Genomic DNA, 21,126 nt, shown 5'->3' on the forward strand with positions numbered 1-21,126 from the left:
TGTGTCAGATAGAAGGTTGAGGAGGAGGAATGTCTATCAAAATTGCTAATAATTTAGAGCCATTATGCCAGGGAGCTTTTCAGAGAAAGAAGCAGAAAGGATGAGACATTTCAACGTGGCTCTGACATCCCTCTCTGCTCTTAATTCCACCCTCAGCTCTTAATTGCCCGTGGACGCTTCTGCAGTGAGTGCCTGACAGTTCTGCTTTTCCGGAACTCGCGCGTGGGGGAGTAAACAGCCTTTATTTTTGTGTAAGAGTCTTCAAATGCAACATTTATAAATACAAGAAGCAAGCCGGAGGGCCAAGGACATGGTTACGCATGCTAATGGGTGATGAATATTCTCAGCACTGGTGTCTACACAGTGCTGAAGGAGAGAGAGCCCACTGGACTCCTGTAGACACCTGCCTGGCTGACGATGCCTTTTTGTCTGATCTGAGTTAGGTTCTCTCCAAGGCAAGTGTCAGCTCTGAAAAGGCTCTTGGGGTTTCCTTGCTGTGATGGACTATGGCAGGGACACGGGCCCTCGGAAGTGATTATTTTGACACTGGCAGTTGTTGTAGATATATATAGATATAGATATCTCTCTCTATATAAATATATATATAGAGAGAGAGATTTTTTTAATGGGCTAGGCTGTTAAGTGGATGCCATCGAGGAGGAGAAATGATTGCTTGGATCTCTGGAAAATGTACGAAAACGTCAGTGGGAGATTTTTGTCCTTCCCCGAGACGTGTTTACTATCGTAACTGTGAGAGTAATATTACCACAATTACGTGCAATGCCTTCTCAAACTAACTTTTTCCTCTTTCTTTTACTCAAAAAAACCTATCTTTGGTATCTTTTAATGTGGGCGTATCCCACAAACACAGCATTCATTTCCTTTCTGAACTTTTTTTTTTTTAATTTTTTTTTTTCAACGTTTATTTATTTTTGGGACAGAGAGAGACAGAGCATGAACGGGGGAGGGGCAGAGAGAGAGGGAGACACAGAATCGGAAACAGGCTCCAGGCTCTGAGCCATCAGCCCGGAGCCCGACGCGGGGCTCGAACTCACGCGAGATCACGCGAGACCTCGCGAGATCATGACCTGAGCCGAAGTCGGGCGCTCAACCGACTGCACCACCCAGGCGCCCCATGAATTGTTTTATTTTATTTTTTTTTTAATTTTTTTTCAACGTTTATTTATTTTTGGGGGGACAGAGAGAGACAGAGCATGAACGGGGGAGGGGCAGAGAGAGAGGGAGACACAGAATCGGAAACAGGCTCCAGGCTCCGAGCCACCAGCCCAGAGCCCGACGCAGGGCTCGAACTCACGGACCGCGAGATCGTGGCCTGGCTGAAGTCGGACGCTCAACCGACTGCGCCACCCAGGCGCCCCTGAACTTTTGAGAACAAAAGACTTTCACCCTAATACGAATCTTGCCCTGATGATAAGAGTCAAAAATGGAAGAAGGCCTCCAGTGTTGATCTTGCATTTTGGTCTGCCTCTCTAGACACCCCCCCCCCCAACTCTTAGGTAAAACAAGCAGAAAAGCATTGGGTCCATGTTCTTTCTTTCCAACCACGTGTGGGCTCCAGTTAGCTGACATTTGACTGATGATCTCATCACACTACTGAAGCTGTTCTGGCCAGGATTTTGTTTTTAATTTTTTTATTAATGTTTTTATTTATTTTTGGAGGAGAGAGAGAGACAGAGCATGAGCAGGGGAGGAACAGAGAGAGAGGGAGACCCAGAATCCGAAGCAGGCTCCAGGCTCTGAGCTGTCGGTGGGGCTCGAACCCATGAACTGTGAGATGATGACACATCATCTCACACCACCCATCTCACTGAGCCACCCGGGCGCCCTGATGATGGATAATATTTTAATTGAAGCAACACCAAAAGGGATTTGAGGGCAGCCGTGGCCGGAGAACTGGAACATTCTAGTCTAGGTTCTAAAGAAAGCTCGGTGCGAGGCAAGCTGGTTTCCCTCGCTTGCTCGTGCATTCATGAACGAGGGACATGTTTATCCTGTGTGTGCTGTTTGCCCCATCGGGGTCTGCACTGATGCCGTGGCCTACAGTCAGGAGATGGAGGAAACAGAAACAGTCGGGTGGAAAACCCTGGCCACGTTTTCCCCGAACCCGAAGCTCCGTTCCAGAGACCTGCAGTGTAAGTCACCCAGGAGGAGCCATGCTCTCTAGCAGGCAGGAAACGAGCCTGTGGGGCCAGGCTGCTGGGGAGGCACTCTCTCCGTGCCGCCTCCACACTCTTCCCTTTGGATGCGAGCACGATACTGTCGGGCACTCCGCTCAGAGATGCCCGCAGATCAACCGTCAGGAAGCTGATTGCAAATAATTTGATCATCACTCAGCACCTGAGAAATACTCTGTTTCTCTCACGATTACACACCCTCTCGGCGAACGTGGATTTATTTCACTGAAAAATGTGTAAGGCGAAAATAGCATGTGCATCAAATCAAGGAGTAAGGAGGAAAGCTCCCTGTCCAAATGAAAGGCAAAGGGAGATGCGGTCATGCGCTTGGTAGCCTCAAGGATCCCTGTTCACCGTCAGCGTTCAGTTCTTCGCGGACATTGAGGCAGGGTCCTCACAGTTGTGCTCCCGACAAGCCAGCCTGATGTCCCCACCCCCTCCCTCCGTGCTCCCCCAGCATCCTCTGAACACCTCCCACTTCCGGTTCTGATGCATTCTTCTGCTGTGTTCACCTCTGCCCCCTGGCCTCCTCACTGTTTCCAAGAGCGTTTCTTGCAGGATTTGTTAACAAACACAGGTGAACCACCTGTCGCTCAAAAGAGCAATTCTCAAAAGATGAGTTTTCATTGGAAAGGAACTTCAGCTTCACCCAGGAGGCCAGCAACCTGGGGAGAAGGCAGACTCCTGTCCAAAAGCCAACTCTGATTTCTGCCTGGCCCATGGGTCTTTAAAGGGTTTCATCAGTTAAGGGAGTGCAGTGGTCTGTGATGTTCCTGGTAACAGGCAGGCTCGACGACCTCGGCTACAGAGTTTTCTTGGTGCTTTGAGGTTGTGTGAGAAGTTCTGGTTCTCGGTGCCCAGGGAGTGGTTTTGCAAGGTCTGGTTCTTTGGAACCCCCAAAGGCAGGGCAGGTGGGGGGAATGTTGTGCAAAGGCACTCTGTTGTTTCTGCACAGGAGGGCAGGCTCAACAAATGCACACAGCTTGGTCAGCCAAGTCATCTGTGTGATCTTAAGAAAACAAAAACATGTGCTCAAAGATGGCCAAGGTTATCAGAAAACCAAGGGCCTTCAAACAGACCTGTGGGCCTCTGTGACCTGGGAACGTTCAGGTCCTTTGCTCCACAAAAGCCACCGGACTGCAGATCTCAAAGGAAGTAAATTAGTTCCGTTACAGATCAAGGGCCTTAGGTCAGCAAAGAAGGAGTGTGTTAACTTGAAGCAAGTTAACCCTTAAACACTGGCTGGAGTCTCTAGGTAGCCGGGAGCAAAGGAACAGTGCTTGGAGAAGCCACCTTAATGAACCAAGGTGTCCAGCCATGTTGATGAAGGGCACTCCTCCCCGCAAATCAGCGAACACTCCATTTTCCATACATCCTTTGGGATCTGCCGTCCCGTGGCTGCAGTCCAGTTCCAGTGGGAACACGTGGTGACATTCATTTTTATCACTCATTGCCGTGGCGATGGCTAAGTGTACTGTTCATGGTATGTCTGCCTCCATGATGCGTCATGCAAATTAATCATGGGATTTGTACCTTCACAAATGTTACGTAATTACTAATTCCTGATATTTTTATTAAAATTACAGATATGCAACTGGGAAATTGAGAGAAAGCTGCACACAGGATGTGTGTGGCCATAGTTCTTAATCCTCTTGTCTTTGGAATAAAAAGTGGGACTCCGTGTTCTCCCTGTTGTACCCCTCATAGTTTTTTAGCTTCATGCCTGTCTATGTCCTTCTGCTCCACGAAAGGAAAAACTAATAGAAAAGCCCAGTTCTCTGTTCTTTTGTGCCAGCTGGAAGCTTACCCCAGCACCAAGCCCTAACCCAGTGAAAACCCCAAATCTGGGACGCCTGGGTGGCTCAGTCAGTTGAGCGTCTGCCTTCAGCTCAGGTCATGATTTCACAGCTTGTGGGTTCGAGCCCGCATCCAGCTCTGTGCTGACAGCTCGGAGCTTGGAGCCTGCTTGCGATTCTGTGTCTCCCTCTCTCTCTGCCCCTCCCCTGCTTACATTTTGTCTCTCTCTCTCTCAAAAATAATAAAGCATTTTTAAAAATTAAAAAACAAACAAACAAATCTCTCTTCTTTCCTTGTTCTTTATACCCATTTTCAGATGTTGGGGAGGAAGAATTTCCTCTGCCATTCAAGGTCCTCCTGGTTGAACTAAGAATCAAGTTGACACGAGGCAGATGAGCATGAGAAAATCACGTTTACTTTACTACGTACGGGGAACCCACACAGACACGGAAATTCCAACGACAGGCAAAATGAGGTACATATGTCATTCTGAATTAGGGGAAAGGGGCTAAGGGTCCAGGTCTTCAAAGGGAAGGAACGTAGTTCTCAGGAATACGAAGAAGGAAATGTTTGTCTGTGATCAGAAACCAGTCTCGTGGCTGTTCCTAAATTATTCGCAACCAAAGAGAAAGTGAGAGTCTCTTGTCTGGCCCACATCGAATGATCCTTATGCTCTGGGCTGGGGAGAGGCTGAGCTTTCCAGGGCGTGTCGTTTAAACAATATCAGCCTCCCAAAAACTGAGAAGAAAGGAAGGTCTGTTCACCAGACAGCCGTCCCCATCTGCTGCCAGCAGTCACCTATGCGTGGAGTACCTTACCCTTTCTCCAGTCCCAAGCCGTGGCAAGCAGGGAACAGCCTCTTTAATTTAACACCGTGAATATGAAAATAAATAAGCTCACAGGGTACACGCTCTGTAAAAATATACGGCCAGGCGTAATAGCTATCTTCGACCTTTGCCTGCAACATTCATGTGTTTCAATTAATTTTTAAGACGGTCTGATAGTATAGAAATGTACAGGGAAAGACATGCAAATAATTGTGGAAGGGAGAAGCTTGAGTTATTTGTAATCATGTGGAAAATTAATTAGAATTAGATAATCACAGCTTTTTACAACGGTGGGATATTTCATTTAAAAATTCATTAATTTATGTATGAATAACAATCTTTAATTTAGTCACTGTATTTTAGCATCTAATTATTTGTGGGAGAGCCATAATTCGCTAATTTTGAGTATACCCAAATGGATTCATTTGACTTCTTAACCAGAGGACTAAACTGTGAAACATGGCAAAACCTTTTAAAAACGTGGCGCCTCAGGTTGTCATCAAAATCTGTCATAACACAATATTTTAAGGCTGCTAAAAGCATCCTACGGTAGGGCGTTAATCAATACTGAGAAGAAAATTAGTGTTGGTGGTTATGAAATACACGTTAAAACATTTTCGTTAATAGTTTGGAGTTTCAAATAATGCACAGGTTCGGGGAGAAATCTTATGTGAGGCAGGGGGATTCTGAGACACGTGTGCAGCTGTGAGTGTCGTGTCAGCACTAAAACAGCTCCCTGTCCTTGGCTGGTGCATCAGTCACGAGCCTCGTAGGGTTCAAAGCTTATGAATGTTTACGGGCAACGCCTGCAAGGTTCAACTCTGAGTCATTTGTTTGGAAGAAAATAAAGTATTTGTTTCTGCACAGCCGTGTTATTAGCAATGGCAAGGTTCCCAAACAACCCTCAAAAAAATCTTCTCTCTAGCCTGCCACAGAAAACACAAGATACTCAAGACTCTCGGTGCGCAACCATAGGACATAACACCGTGGTAGTCATAAATAAATGAATATAGACTCGAATGTTTTAAAATCACAGTTTCAGAAACCTCTTAAATGCTGAAACACAGAATGAAGGAGTTTCCTTTCGAGGATGATGAAGTGTCAGACTCATCCTGGAACCTTTGAAGGAGTTGGTACGTTTGATTTCTTAGCACTGGCTGCAAGGACGGAGGTTGGACCAGAAGAGGACGTGTGGGCAAACATTCCTTGAGAGGCAGGGACTGTCGGTAGGAAAAAACCCAGAAAGGAACAGAACAGGGCTTGGGGAGTGATCCTCGTCACCCTAACAAAAATGATGCAGACCTAAACCTTGGCGACAGAATTCTTAGGCCAACACTCGGCAGAGCCGTTGAGAATCTGGTTAAAGCAAACTGGAGGGCAGCGTCCATTCAAAGGTACATACTAACGGAGCGAGCGCCCAGTGCAAAATCCCTACATAGCATTTGAGAATCCAAGGTCAATTTTCAAAATGCAAAGCTTAATTGCGGGGTCAGTCTTTGCTGGTTGGCTCCTTTGTATACGGGACTTAAATGTTTTCCAGAATTTCAAAACGCATACCTTAATCGTAAGGTCAGTGTTTGCTGGCTGGCCCAGCTGCGTATCGGAGTTAAATATTTCTAAAAAGATACTTCCTGGGGTGCCTGGGTGGCTCAGTCGGTTAAGCGTCCGACTTCGGCTCAGGTCATGATCTCGCGGTTCGTGAGTTCAAGCCCCGCGTCGGGCTCTGTGCTGATGGCTCAGAGCCTGGAGCCTGTTTCGGATTCTGTGTCTCCCTCTCTCTCTGACCCTCCCCCGTTCATGCTCTGTCTCTCTCTGTCTCAAAAATAAATAAAGGTTAAAAAAAAATTTTTTTAATGATACTTCCTTGCTTTTGATGGTGACCAGCGTAGCTGCCCAGACATCCAAGCTATTTTCTGACGTGTCAGAGTGACTTCAGGCCATCTCCATTGAATGAGTAGCGACCTCATTACCCTAAAGATGTAGAAGTTGTACTTAAAAAGAATCTGTTTGCTTTGTTTCCATTTATTTCTTGCATATTGGAAATGTAAATTTCGGAGACTCCAATTCTCCCGTTGCGTTTTCTCACACAAGCTACCGGAGGGGGATTTCATAGATGTTTCCTCAGTATTTACCAAACACTTAGCATTTCCACTTGTGGTTTCCAACTCAACATATCTGAAAATGACTCCGTTCAACGAAGCCAGGTTTGGGTCTTGGGTTGTTCTCTTTCGAGGTGATAATTGGGCTGGGGTTTGAGACACCGGAACATACTTTTTGTCTTATGATTTCCTTCCCCCCAAAATTACGGAACTGAGTCTGTTGAGCTGTGCTTTTCCATGTTACCGCCATATCCTCTTTATTGATGCTGGTAACAGACCAACTGATGCCTTCTCATGTGCAAGACCTTTGTGAGCACAGCCTAGTTTCCTTGGTATTAGAATGATGTTGAGTACATTAGAGTTTTCCACACATGATATGGCATTTATTATATGAAAGCTGTTTTAGATTCTCGCCAAAACTGGGGGTAACTCATTTTGCTGATCTAGACTTAAGTTTGATTTTTTAAACTACAAATAGTGATCGCGTCTAAGGACAAGAGACTTCAAGACCTGTCAAAGATATAGAAGGTATGGGCCAGGGCAGACAGCACGTTTTGCCTAAAATTGGGTATTTGTTTCAAAAGAATGGAGCACAGGATCTTGGGCAGAAATGGTGCAAAAACAAACAAACAAAAAAATTCGACCATGAGGATTTGACAGGATTCTTGGGCTGGCATAATTTGTGAATTGTGATAATTTGGGGGTTCCTTTGGTTGGAATAATGTGAAATCGTATCATCCTAAGAAAGATGCATGCAGGTATTGGCATGACGTAGTTGGCATCCATTCACAAAATGTTTATTTTCCCCTGTGTGAAGACTGCAAAGACATCAGTAAGTGTATGAAGGTGGGTCGAGACATTCAGATCTCAGCAGTGACACGTAACTTAGCATCTCTTGAAACACCGTCGACAGATAATGCATACTGCTGTCCACAGTAGGTGGTGACCCACTTATGGGTAAAATAGGGCCTTATTTATGTTTCCATACTAATGAAGAATATCTTACCACAGTAGGAACATAATAGCATAAAGAAAAATAAAGAAGGAGAAACACCTAAGGAAAGCAGTAGGACTTAATCAAAAATCCCAATGTGACACCAATTATAAATTTTGAATTGCCATTTGAGAATGAGCATGTCAATATCTTGAGGCAGAGATAGAAAGTTCCGTTTCATTTTATTTTATTTATTTTACATTTATTTATTTCGAGAGAGAGAGAGAGTGAGCAAGAACAGGGGAGGGGGAGAGAGAGGGGGAGAGAGAGCCCCAAGCAGGGTCCCTCATATCAGCACAGAGCCCACTTCAGGACTTGAGCCCACAAACCATGAGATCGTGACCTGAGCCAAAGTCAGGAGTCACAAGCTTAACCAACTGAGCCACCCAGGTGCCCCTAGGAGGTTCTGTGTCAGAGGGAACATTCACATGAGGGCAGAAGTTTTGGTTCTCTATTCTTGAAATATGTGGTTTCAATTCCAACCAAAGAATCTTTTTCAGGCATATCTCATGACACCCGTCTGGGTGTCCTTAGAGAAATCATTGAACCTCAGGGTTCCTAAAGGCCAGTGATAAAAGTCTGTAGCAAGACCCTTAAAACCAAATGAGAATGTTCAACGTTTGAAGCATGCATGCATTATTCTAGAGAGAGACTCATAATGTGAATCAGATGCTCCAAGGCTCTGTGATCCCAGAAATATTAACAACCACTAACAATTCCCTTGAGTCCATTTTTTTCTGATTTTTCAAATGATGGAATGGAGCACACTGACCTTAAAGTCAGTAGTAGCTCTATAATTGTAGGCATCTGTGAATTATATAGTAACTTCTTAGAGACAGACTTCCTCTCCCCCTTCCCTTGGTATCCTATCCCAGCATGGCCTCCTAACATCTCCACAAGGAAATAAATCACGTTGAACCAAAGTAAGTGATCACAAAGACAGAACTGCATCTGTCAGTGCCCACAGATTCAAGATTCCCCTTGAAGAACGTGTCAGATACCATGGTTTATTGCATCACAGGGAAATAATTGTTTACAAATAATAGTAACTGCTACCTAAACCATAGGACAGTGTCTTCAGTCAATCAATAAGTCCAATAGTGGCATGTTGCTACAGTGCCGTTTCATTCAAAGGATCAGTCATTTGCAACCAATCCACCCGCATAACCATTTTCCAAAACTAATAATCTTGCACATTTATGGGGAACTTTTTCTTTTGCAGTGAGTGCTCACCTACTTTGAAATCATTTAGTCTTCATTTAATCTCATTGCCCTCACATATAGTCACATAAATGTGAAGATAGGTAGCCATATTTTTCAGCATTTAGGGAAGAAAAAATACCATCCCAAACCATGAGATATTAGGAATGTCTCCCCAATATGGCAGAGACAGGAATGGATGGGAAAAGTACCAATCAGGTCACGGTTGATGACAGTGGCAGGAAAAAATAACAACCGTAGCAGAAACACACCTGTAACACAAACAAGGAACGAAAACAGACCCATATATGCTTGTTGTAGCAAAGGAGCCATGTCTGAATAAACTGTGGTGTAATCATTTGGCATTATGACTCGTCTTCAGAAATTATATCGATTGACTTAGGGTCACCGCCCAGAGTTGCCGGCTTGAGTATGTATCCCTCATGCATATATGGTCAAAAGTGGCAGCATCCAGTTGTGCCTGCCCTCGTGGTGGAAATCAGCTTTTAATTTACGCCGCACAAGGTCTCTACGTGTATCCCATGCCATGTCGCACAGGGGCTGGGTAGTATTCCTTCTCATGTTGGGAGACCACAGTCCGTGAAAAAAGGAATCTCCCCATATGTCCATTTCAAGAAGTAAATTTGAGATGTTGTATTTACAGGTCCTGTCTCTGGTAAGTGGAGATTCTTTGCTATTCTTGGTTTGGTTTTTTGTGTCACAGAAATTGGGAGTGTTGGCAAGATACGATGCAGTAAGCCAGAGAACATTACCGTTGCGTGGGGAGCCCACCTAGCCATTCAACAGAGGAACAGAGAGAACCCCACGTACATAAGGGACACAATTCCCAAACATTGCTCTACGATATCTCAAAGGGAGAGTGCAGGGTGGCAAGGAGAATGGACTGGAGGCAGCGGATGAGACGTGGCATTCATATGCTATTTCACCCCGACTTACCTTGGTGGCACCACATGGCCACCATCTTGGACCTTTGACACAGTTCGTAAAAACAAGAGGCAACTCTTCACTGAAGGGAAGGGCCAGTGCCCCACCCTCGGCATCCTAGGAACATGCAGTTGAAACATAGAGGAGGTGGTTTAGGTAGAGCTTCGACCTCGAGCCAGAGGAGACACATGGGCTATCTGAATTCCCAAGTATATTGCACTTGGCCCGCAAAATGGTTTTTTAAAACGTTTAACCTGTAAGTACTTCAAGCCCCGGACACATTCATCAGTGCCCTACATTCTCCACCATTTCCTTTATTATTACCCCTGGCCTTAAAGGAATTTGAATTTCCAAACAGTGCAGAGGATTGAGTGCTCTCATACTCAATAATTTTGTAAATCTAAATTTACCTAGGAGAGACGGCAAGACAGCAAAGAAATGTCCACTTAAATAACATGACGATTTCCATCTTCAACAGAGTGAATACATGTCTGGTCTAGCTCCAACTGTAATCATTGCCTGGTGTTTTTTTTTTTTTTTTTTTTAATAAGACAACTGAGTGATTTAAAATCCAATTTTTCTTCTTTAGGGCTTTATCTATTTATCATTCATTTCTAAGTGGAAAATAAGTTAGGCAAGCATAAAGTATTGGTTATAAACTTAGCATATCAACAAAGCTCACGTGCAGAAATCCTCAACAATATAACAAAGACCAGAATTTGTTATTAGCCCGAAATAAATTTTCATGAGGAAGGATGAGGGTATCCAGCAGTGGAATTAGGATATGAGGTGGTTTACCTTGAATATCCTTCACACGTGCCACTCTGAGGACTAAAAATTTAATAAGAAGTTATTGGATTAAACTTTCTTCTTTGAAAACAGTGACAGAATTACATGGGCTCTGATCATAACCATCCGTTAAAAAGACATGTCAAGGGAACCAAGTGCCTTAAGACAATGTAAGACTTTGAGGCAGGGAAGTTTTATTATATGGACAAGTTTGACTATGGCTACAGCACAGAAGCGAGCAATCTTGGGTGAACACAGATGTCACCTTGTGCCCTAGGAAGAATTAGGGGCATCGCCTCTAGCAACTTAGCTAAAGGTGTTCTCTTAAGCTGGGAACCTCTATAAAAGACAAACTAAGGAGGAATTGGCTTTCAAATCCATAGGCTTAAGGACAAGACAGAGTTCTCCTAACAAAATGTTTTGCATGTATGCGTTGCCTTCATGGCCACCATGGTTTAACACGTACCACACCTCTTTAAAAACCTCAGGTGTTTCTCTGTTCTCTACACAGGAGGTGTTAAAGGTGCCACATCATGCATGAGTCAGCTATAGCTCAGAGAAGCAAAATATTTTGACTGGGGTAAAACGGGTTGAGCTGGTTTTCAAGAAGTCTGGCACACTTTACCATTCATGCTCAATCTTTGGAATCCTGTCCAAAGGAGTAGGGATATGAAGAGGAAGCCCAGAGAAATCTTACCTTCTTTCTTTCTTTCTTTCTTTCTTTCTTTCTTTCTTTCTTTCTTTCTTTCTTTCCTCCTTCCCTCTCTCTCTCCCTTTCTTTCTTCCTCTTTCTTTCTTTCTTTCTTTCTTTCTTTCTTTCTTTCTTGTTTCTTTCTTTCTTCATTTATGGATATAGTTACGATGTTTCAAGATGTACACCTAATCTCATGACTCACCCCTTAAGAAATAGGAGATAATAGGGCGCTTGGGTGGCTCACTTGGCGAAGCATCCGACTCTTGATTTCGGCACAGGTCATGATTTCGCGGTTCGTGAGTTTGAGCCCTGTGTCTGGCTCTGTGCTGACAGCTCGGAGCCTGGAGCCTGCTTCGGATTCTGTGTCTCCCTCTCTCTCTCTGCCCCTCCCCCGCTTGTTCTCTCTGTCTCTCTCAAACAAAAATTAAAAAAAAAAAAGTTGAAATGAGATGATCTCCCTTTTGTGTTCCAACCACGTACCCCCAATTCTCTGAACCATGTCTACATATCTTCACAGAGTCACCAGCAAGTTTGACTTTTATGTGCTCATGCACTATTCAAGAGCAGCCTGCTTCAGCCTGATTCCTGCCAGTATCTGAGTTAATGAAGTTGCCTTTTCATCTCCAAAGATAACTGTGGACCAAGCCCACAGGACCTGTCTCTTAGGAGCATTCCACTCAGCTGTCCATCCGCCCCTTGAGTCCATCCTTCCCTCCATGACTGGGAGCTCATTTTCCTACCTCATTGAATGGTTCTTTATGATCTTTTGATCTTTATGATCTCTGTCCATGGCTTTCTTCCCAATTTTTAACACTGGGGAGCTCGACTAGCTTGGTTTGGGACTTCTGGGCCCTTCCCTCCATCTACTCTGTAGGTAACTATATTCGTCCTCACGCTTTACATCCCATCTCTGTATGGGTTGATTTCCAAATTACTATGCCCAAGGGCCCCTTCTCTAAACTCCCATCTTATATAAGCACTTGACTTCATGGTTTCCCCAGAGTGTCATCCCACGAGATCTCCAACTTACCAACCCAGAGACAAAGCTTTGATTTTTCTCTCCAGACTTGGAGGAGGAGGAGGAGGAGGAGATAGAAGATAAAATAAAGGAGAAAAGCAAAGATGTGAGAACAGAGAATAGAAAATACACGCCAGGTTCAGTCCGTGAGTCCCATCCTTGGCTGGCTGGCCCAGGTGACAACCGGCCTCTTTTGTGGAAGTCTGCTTCTGTTGTGTTTCGGTTACTGTGAAACAACACAACCTCAGCACCCTTAATCATCACCTCCATGCACGTTGTTCCCTAATCAGATATCTGTGTCATGGCCTCTCCTCTTTGCCCCAGATTCACATTGACAAAAGTCTCCCAGATATTTCCAGCCAGCCACCCTGCCGGCACCTAAATTTCAACAAATCTCGAACCTAATTAATCATCCCATCCCCAATTCCAACCCTTCTCATGGGGCTCCCCCTTGTCTTAATGGCTTCATCATTTTTATAGTCAAGATGGAATCCTTTGGACTGATCTGTCATCCGTGCTGTGGTCATCCTACTATTTGCCAGCCAGCGGCGTTTTGCGGATGGACGTGCAGTGTCCAAGCCTGGCATTGACTGTGTCCTCAATAACATCTTCAAAAGACAAGTGGAACCCCTCCTTTGTTTCCTCACACAGGGCCCCTCATAAGAATCCTATATTCCCATTCCTGCTGATGTCTTCACCTTTCCCTCCTCAGCTCATGCTAAATGAAAATTTCCACATCATCCATCAAATGCCATTCTTGGGGGTTTCTTCTCCCTGCTTGTCCTCGTCGCTTGTTGGTTCCTTACTTCCCCATCCTTCTCTGTGGCCTTCTGGTCCTCCCTCTCCTCTGACACAGCTCTCCCTCTCCCCTCCACTCTCCTTCCTCCGCTCCCCTGGACTGTATCCTTCTCTTCCTTCTTCCCCCCACCTTGCCCTTTTTTGTACCCCCTCTGCCACCATCACTGCTGTTCTCTCCAAGATGTATCTGTGTTGGGTGCTTCCTCTGTTTCTCTCTCATCTCCTCAAAGGCCCTGCAAGATGGATGTTGCCCTTGTCGCTTGGTAAACAAGACGTCTGTGGAATGTGGGGTAGGTCCCCTCACTGACCCTCAGCCAGTTGCCCCGCAGCTCAACCAGTATCCATTGCTGAGTTGGGCGCCCTGATCATGGGTCTCCATGCTTTGTTGTTTCCATCAGCAATCACACAAATGGTACCATCTTGCATTTCATTTTTTTTTTTTTTTGTATTTTGTTAACTTTATTTATCTTGAGAAAGACAGAGTATGACCACTGAAAGGGCACAGAGAGAGAGAAGGAGAGAGAGAATTCCAAGCAGGATCTGCACTGTCAGCACGGAGCCCCACCCAGGGCTCAGTCCCATGAACCGTAAGACCATGACCTGAGCCGAAACCAAGAATCAGACACTTAATGGACTGAGCCACCCAGGCGCCCCCTCAGGTACACGATCTTGAATTTCAAAGTGAGTTTGAAATGTTACAGGAGGTCACGTTCGCCACCTTCCTCTGCTCAACTTCACAGAAAAACTCCTCAATCACTGTTGAAATTCACTAACTTCCCTTTTCTCTCCTTTATGTTCTCTTGAGTGCATTCCTATTGACTATTATCCCCATGACTGGACTGAGCCACTTGTTGGACAATTTGTCCAACGATCTCTTCGAGGACAAACTCATCGGTCATCTCTTGGCATTCCTTGTCCACATCAGTGCTGATTTACCAACTTTCTCCTCTAGTCTTTTTGCAAACTGCTGGCCCACCTCATTTGCTTCCATTCATTCATTCAATAAAGACAAACTTTATTAATAAAAGTCAACCCTTCTCTGCATCACCTCCACCCACCAGAACAAATGCACTTTCTCTTTCCAGCAAAGATATAGACACGTCTCATGGGGCGCCTGGGTGGCGCAGTCGGTTAAGCGTCCGACTTCAGCCAGGTCACGATCTCACGGTCCGGGAGTTCGAGCCCCGCGTCAGGCTCTGGGCTGATGGCTCGGAGCCTGGAGCCTGTTTCCGATTCTGTGTCTCCCTCTCTCTCTGCCCCTCCCCCGTTCATGCTCTGTCTCTGTCTGTCCCATAAATAAATAAAAACGTTGAAAAAAAAATTAAAAAAAAAAGATATAGACACGTCTCTAAGACGGATGCGTCACATTTGGCTTCCCACCTATTGGATGTGTTGTCTTTTCCACTGAATTTTTATCCTCTAGGGGCCAAAGCTGATGAATTTTGCTGTTTCTCACAGTCTGCAGCATATGGAAAACTCTCACTAAATATTTGTTAAATGGATAATAAAAGAGAGAGTGGATTTTATCATTTCTCACTGTGTACGCCTAACATCTCTACTTCGCTTAATAAAATTCACAAGAGAGTGGATTGTCACTTTCACGGTTAGTTTTTATCTTCAAGATAATAACAGTAGCTGCATGATTCCAATTCCAGTCAACAGCCAACTTTTTAAAAAATCATTTCTCATGTTATTTAAGTTGCTCTAATGAGTTTGAAAATTCTATTTCAGGTTGCAAATGAAAAATTTAATCACTGCTCTTTGGTTTGGAGTATCTCCATTGGTGTCCCTAGTTTATTCTGTACAAATGCGGTCCTTTGATATTGTGATGCAGGGAGTGAGGACATTTTTTTTTACCGTGTCCTCTCTGCTTGGGGAGCTCAAAGTCCCTAAGTGACACGTGTCCTGACTGTGTCTACCACCTGCATGGAAACCTTTACTCCTTGCCTGTTGCCTGTGGAGTAAAACCCAAAACATTTTCACCTGCTGCTACGTGTCTGGGGAAAATTCTCATTTCGGTTATTTGTAACTGAGTCTGAACTCGGTTCGCACTTCGACTCACATTCACTTTCCTGATTCTATCATTTCCACTTGTGTATCACAGAGTCGAGAACCTAAGCGTTTCCAAGAACTGTGTGTATGGGCTTTTATTGACCAGGAATGGCCCCTTCATATCCTATGTCGTCAAATCCAAGATGCTTTTCAAGGTCAACTCACTCAATCACTCTTACTGGGTAAAGTACTATTCCCACTGAAATCACTCGTTTTCTCTTATTGATTGCTATGGGCTCATAGCTGAAGACACCACACCCACAGCCTGTAGGATCTTAATGGTTTTTACACCACATGGCATTTGTGCAGAGAGGGACACGGCTGATTTTGTTTCATTTTGACTGCCTCAAATAATTCATTTGCATTTTTTTAAGTTTATTTATTTTGAGAGCAAGACAGCATGTGAGAGAGGAGGGCCAGAGACAGAGAGGGAGAGAGAGAATCCCAAGCCCGCTCTGAGCTGTCAGCACAGAGCCCAACACGGGGCTCAAACTCACGAACCATGAGATCATGACCTGAGCCAAAATCAAGAGTGGGCCATTCGACCGACTAAGCCACCCAGGTGCCTGGTAATTTTGGTTTTAATTTCATTAAAACACAGTGTGTTTGCCTTCAAAAGTCTTCATCATTAATGCCATTGGATGGCTGTATTTTGGGGAGAGGAAATGTGAAATACTGAGTTAGGATCCAAGCACACAGTCAGGGCTCTGTCAGTCTGTAACTCATGGAGAATAAGTTACCCCCAACAGTTAATGGTTGACCTTACACTGATTTCCTGCTAGGTCCTCACAGATACAAGGATGCCCCAATAACACGTGTCGCTGGCAAAGCTGTTGATCTCTAGGGCATTTTTTTTTTTTAGTGCATTATATTTTTAATTCCTCTGCCACTCCATGATACTGGTTTGCATTTTTATTTCTCAGGTGAAGACTTGCAAATCAATCAGAGCATTAAGTGGATCTCCAGAAGTTTCACAGCAATTTAGAAATGAAACCAAGATTTAATACCAGCCTGCTTAAAAAGTATGTATTCGACAGGAAGTGAAGTTATCATGTGATTTATTTATATTTTGGTATCACGTTGTCTAAATGGTTGCGATACATAATGAAAACACTGCCTTTACACAACAGGAGAGGTCAAACATTTCTATAAAATATATATTTTTTAATTTTAAAAAATGTCCTTCAAAATATCCATCATCATATGGGCACTCGGTTAAGCATCTGACTCTTGATTTCAAGCCCCACGTGGGGCTCTGCACTGACAGTGTGGTCCCTGCTTGGGATAAGTACATTTATAGTGACTTAAAAACCTGTGAAACCCACCCACAATTATACCTTTGCATGTAACAAAAAGAAATGTATTTATGTACGTATGCATTATACTTACGTATATGTTTAAATATCACTTCTTTTTAATGTTTATTTATTTTGAGAGACAGCAAGCACAAACAGGGCAGGGACAGAGAGAGGGAGAGACAACGCCAAGCTCGAGCACAGCCTTGAACCCATGAACCGTGAGTTCGTGACCTGAGCTGAGATCAAGAGTTGGGTGCTTAACCAGTTGAGCCAGCCAGGGGCCCCTAAATATCACATTTTTAATTTAATTTTTTTTAACGTTTATTTATTTTTGAGACAGACAGAGACAGAGCATGAACGGGGGAGGGTCAGAGAGAGGGAGACACAGAATCCAAAACAGGCTCCAGGCTCTGAGCTGTCAGCCCAGAGCCCGACGCAGCGCTCGAACTCACGGACCGTGAGATCACGACCTGAGCCAAAGTCGGCCGCTCAACCAACTGAGCCACCCAGGCGCCCCTAAATATCACGTTTTTATAACCATTGTCACAGTTGCAAGTTGTGGAGGCTTTGATCATATTATAATTCAAGATGAATTATATCTATATAATATGTATATTTATGTGTATATGTATTACAAATTAACATTACATATTACATAATACAAATATATTATGTATATACTTATATATATTATATAAATTACTTATATAGCATATATACACGCCATAAAACCTTGGTTTGCAAGAATAATTCGTTCCAAAAACATGCTTGTAATCCAAAGCACTTGTGTATCAAAGTGAATTTCAAGAACATTGGCTCATTTGTAATCACGTGACATTGGGCATCACGTACCACTCGTTAATGCGAGACATCTCTCGGTCATCAAGTTAAAATGTATTAGAAATGTTTGCTCGTCTTGGGGAAGGAACACTCGCAGAACAAGTCACTCACAATCCAAGGTTTTACTGTATATATAAATGATAAATACATATGAATATTTAGGTGTCGCTTGTAATTTACTTTGTGTCTGCTGACATTTAATATTCTTTAGTATGATCATAAGCAACACAGAGCAAGACAAGTTCACCCACCTTAAAAATACTACCAAATGGGGATGCCTGGTGGCTCAGCCGGTTAAGCGTCCAACTTTGGCTCAGGTCACGGTCTCACACTTTGTGAGTTTGAACGCCGTGTTGGACTCTATGCTGACAGCTCAGAGCCTGCTTGGGATTCTCTCTCTCTCTCTGTCTCTCTCAAAAATAAACATTAAAAAAAAAAAAACTACCAAGGGTCTGTGTGAACTCTGACATCCATCCTCTCTGAGGACATCCCTGTGTCTGGCCATGTGCTGACAGCTCAGAGCCTGGAGCCCGTTTCAGATCCTGTGTCTCCCTCTCTCTCTGCCCTTCTCTCATTCATGCTCTGTCTCTCTTTCTCTCTCTCTCAAAAATAATTAAATATTAAAATAAACAAATAAAATAAACACTTATCACCTACCGAGAATATTTGCTACAGGACCACACCGTATCACTATCCCCCCATTGTCATCCAGGGTGCCATGTCGATGATGCACACCGTGCAGCAGATGGGAAAAATCCTCATGCAACTTAACAACATGCTCACGTTTTCCTGTAGTTCTGCCGAAACACAACTTTGTGAGAGCTCCCTCCGTTACCGCCAAGGTAAGCCACACCTGCTACAAAAGCATAGCTCCTATGTCCGCAAAGTCTCTGGTAGCCTTGAACGTCTGATTCTCCTTCTGGAAACATCCTGTACAGACTAGAGTATAGGTGGGTGCGTGTGTCTTTTCCTTGGGTTTTTGGATTTTTGTTGTCATTGGGAGGATGCTACAATGAGCTGGTGTTCCCGGAGCTGTATCTGTAGGAATTCTTGGAGGGTTGCATTTGAAATATGTGCTGCTCAACAAAAATACTGTTTCTACCAAACTCCCGGAGGACCAACCAATTGAGAATTATTTCTTTTTATTTCTTTTTTATTTTTTTAAATGTTTATTTGTTTTTGAGAGAGAGAGAGAGAAAGACAATACAAGCTGGGGAGGAGCAGAGAGAGAGACACACACAGAATCCGAAGCAGGCTCCAGACCTAGCTACAAACACAGAGCCCCACACGGGGCTCAAACTCACGAGCCGTGAGATCGTGACCTAAGGTGAAATCAAGAGTTAGACGCTCAACCTCCTGTTCTGTAAAGACCATCATCCACTTTTTGTTACTAATGACAACCTTCGTCTCTCAGGAGTGGCTGGAAACGCTCCCTTCTAGCTTTCATATTTGGGGAACACTTCTTCGTGTCCTCCTCAAGGCACTTGGGGGTCATTTTTTCCTTCCCTGTCAAAGTTTACAACAATAACTTACAGTGTGGAACATGGCGTTTTGTGACCAGCCATTTTTCCTGCATCTCTTTAAAAACTTCCAGACTTTTGAGGGCAGGAGGTTGGGAACTCCGACCCAAGCCAGAGGAGGTACATGCCCATCACACTCAAGATGAACACACAATCCAAAGAGAAAGCTCATAGGCCAATGGTCCATGTTGCTGCAATTTATATTTTCGCTCTAATACATACCCAGTTTTAATATAGGATCCATGTTGATTAACAGACTCAATGTGTATTCTCAAATGTATAATAAAATAGAAAGAAAAGCCATAAACTGTGCCAAAAATTGATATGCCATCAAGCCCAGTGGCTCCGGGCATTAAAAAAAAAAAAAACTAAATCATGAATATTTCTTATTCAATTCTCTTGGGCTGAGCAATGCATAACCAGCTTCTCTACAGATTAGATAAAAAAAAAAACATTGGATGGATATACTGAATTCAGCTAAAACATTATATTCTAATGCATGTGCCATTTGAGATACATCTTACTCTTTTTATACAGACTGAGTCCCTGCCTTTTATTATTCTTTTAATAACATCAGATTACCGTGGCCACAAATCAACTCGTGAGACCATAAGCAAATTACTGAACTATTACTATTTTTTAAATTTATTTTGAGTGTGGAGGAGATTGAAGAATATTCACAGGCTGGTTCAGAACTACATTCAAATAAGCCATCAGTGAAGGCTGGGCGTATCAGACAAGCTCTCAGTGCTTCGTCTGTACGCCTTCAACTTGTCAGAATACTTGAATACCCTTTCCTTTCATAATAAACTGTCCCAAAGGTCATGGAGCGGGATAAAAAAAAAAACACGTGATAAATGTTCTCATCTTTTGCATTGCAATGGAAAGTATTCACTGAGCTTCACGGAGACTGAAAACTTAGCCCATGGCTTTTATACTGAATTTCTGGTCTCCTGTTTTTGTTATTGACATTTGATAATAGCAAAGAGAATAGCACTGATACTATTTACCTTAAGATGTTCCATTAGCAGACACACCCACGGAATTAGCTTTGTAGAGCCCTGTCCCCACGCACTGCCCCATCCTCTCTGGAGGGAATCAAGTGCTCTCCAAAAGACATCGTTTTTCCAGTTAGGCGTTTAGGGGATCGGTGTCCTTTTAGAAGCTCCCCCCAATCTCAGAATGTGGCGTATTTATTTACAGTGACACTCTCACAGTTAAGTCGCGCCCTCGTGTTTAGTGAGGGGCGAACATTTTCACAGAGTGACCCAGTGTCTTTGGAGAAACAACCCCAAGGAGTCAGGAAATTTAAGTCGGGTGGTACGATAGCAGACACTGAGCGTGTCAGGTTCATGGGGAATGTAGCAACAGCAAGGAACCAGCAGGTGCTGGGGATATGCCGGGTCAGAGTTTGCACAGACACGACCCTGTCGGTTCTGTTCTAACTTGATTAGAAAACCCTTAATCAAATACTGATAAGCAAAGTCCTTAAAGCAAAACGCTGACTTCAATATACGGGGTAACCTCTCCTACAATAGCCAGTGAGAAGACCCTTTCTTGTTATGAAAAAAAGTATATTATTCTTTTTTGCTTTGCCTAAAATTTGCATGGGTGATAACGCTATTTCTAGCGCCCACATCGCCGGGTACCTGTTCCTTTGCCATTTGCAAGATTTTCCCCGGGCTGTCAGAATACCTGGAAGGATTCTCTAGCAAGGAGAATCTCTAGCCTTCCAGAATACCTGGAAGGATTCTCTAGCAAGGAGAATCTCTAGCAAAAAGAGGCTATGTCCAGAATGAGAAAAGCGACTCTGTAAAGAGAGCACAACAGACACATTTAGAGTACGGAGGTGTAGAGGGTATATACTGTTTTCAGAAATCAGTTTCTATTTCTGATTAATGACCTCCCTGTTCCCCAGATGGATGCGTATGTAGTTTCGGTTACCCGTTAGGGCTCAGATGATTCTCCTGACCTCTGTGATCTTTTTTTAAAAATGTTTCTTGGTTTACCTTGAGGGGGGTGGAAAGGCAGAGAGAGGGAGAGAGAGAATCCCAAGCAGG

At 43.9% G+C, this 21,126-nt stretch overlaps 1 long non-coding RNA gene across 6 annotated transcripts in view; it reads left to right on the top strand.

Annotated features, from left to right (window-relative positions):
* Window positions 1–21,126, top strand: part of LOC121020163 (uncharacterized) — a 108,228-nt gene that overhangs the window by 36,199 nt on the left and 50,903 nt on the right. For all 6 annotated transcript variants that reach the window (XR_005785986.1, XR_005785987.1, XR_005785990.1 and 3 more), the window contains exons 2-5: window positions 4,309–4,467; window positions 15,461–15,590; window positions 16,332–16,430; window positions 18,259–18,388. This is a non-coding gene — a long non-coding RNA (uncharacterized LOC121020163). The remainder of the gene's footprint in view (window positions 1–4,308; window positions 4,468–15,460; window positions 15,591–16,331; window positions 16,431–18,258; window positions 18,389–21,126) is intronic.

This window comes from Herpailurus yagouaroundi, unplaced genomic scaffold (genome assembly GCF_014898765.1).
Source record: "Herpailurus yagouaroundi ecotype Mexico unplaced genomic scaffold, PumYag 248, whole genome shotgun sequence".
NCBI classification, from domain to species: domain Eukaryota; kingdom Metazoa; phylum Chordata; class Mammalia; order Carnivora; family Felidae; genus Herpailurus; species Herpailurus yagouaroundi.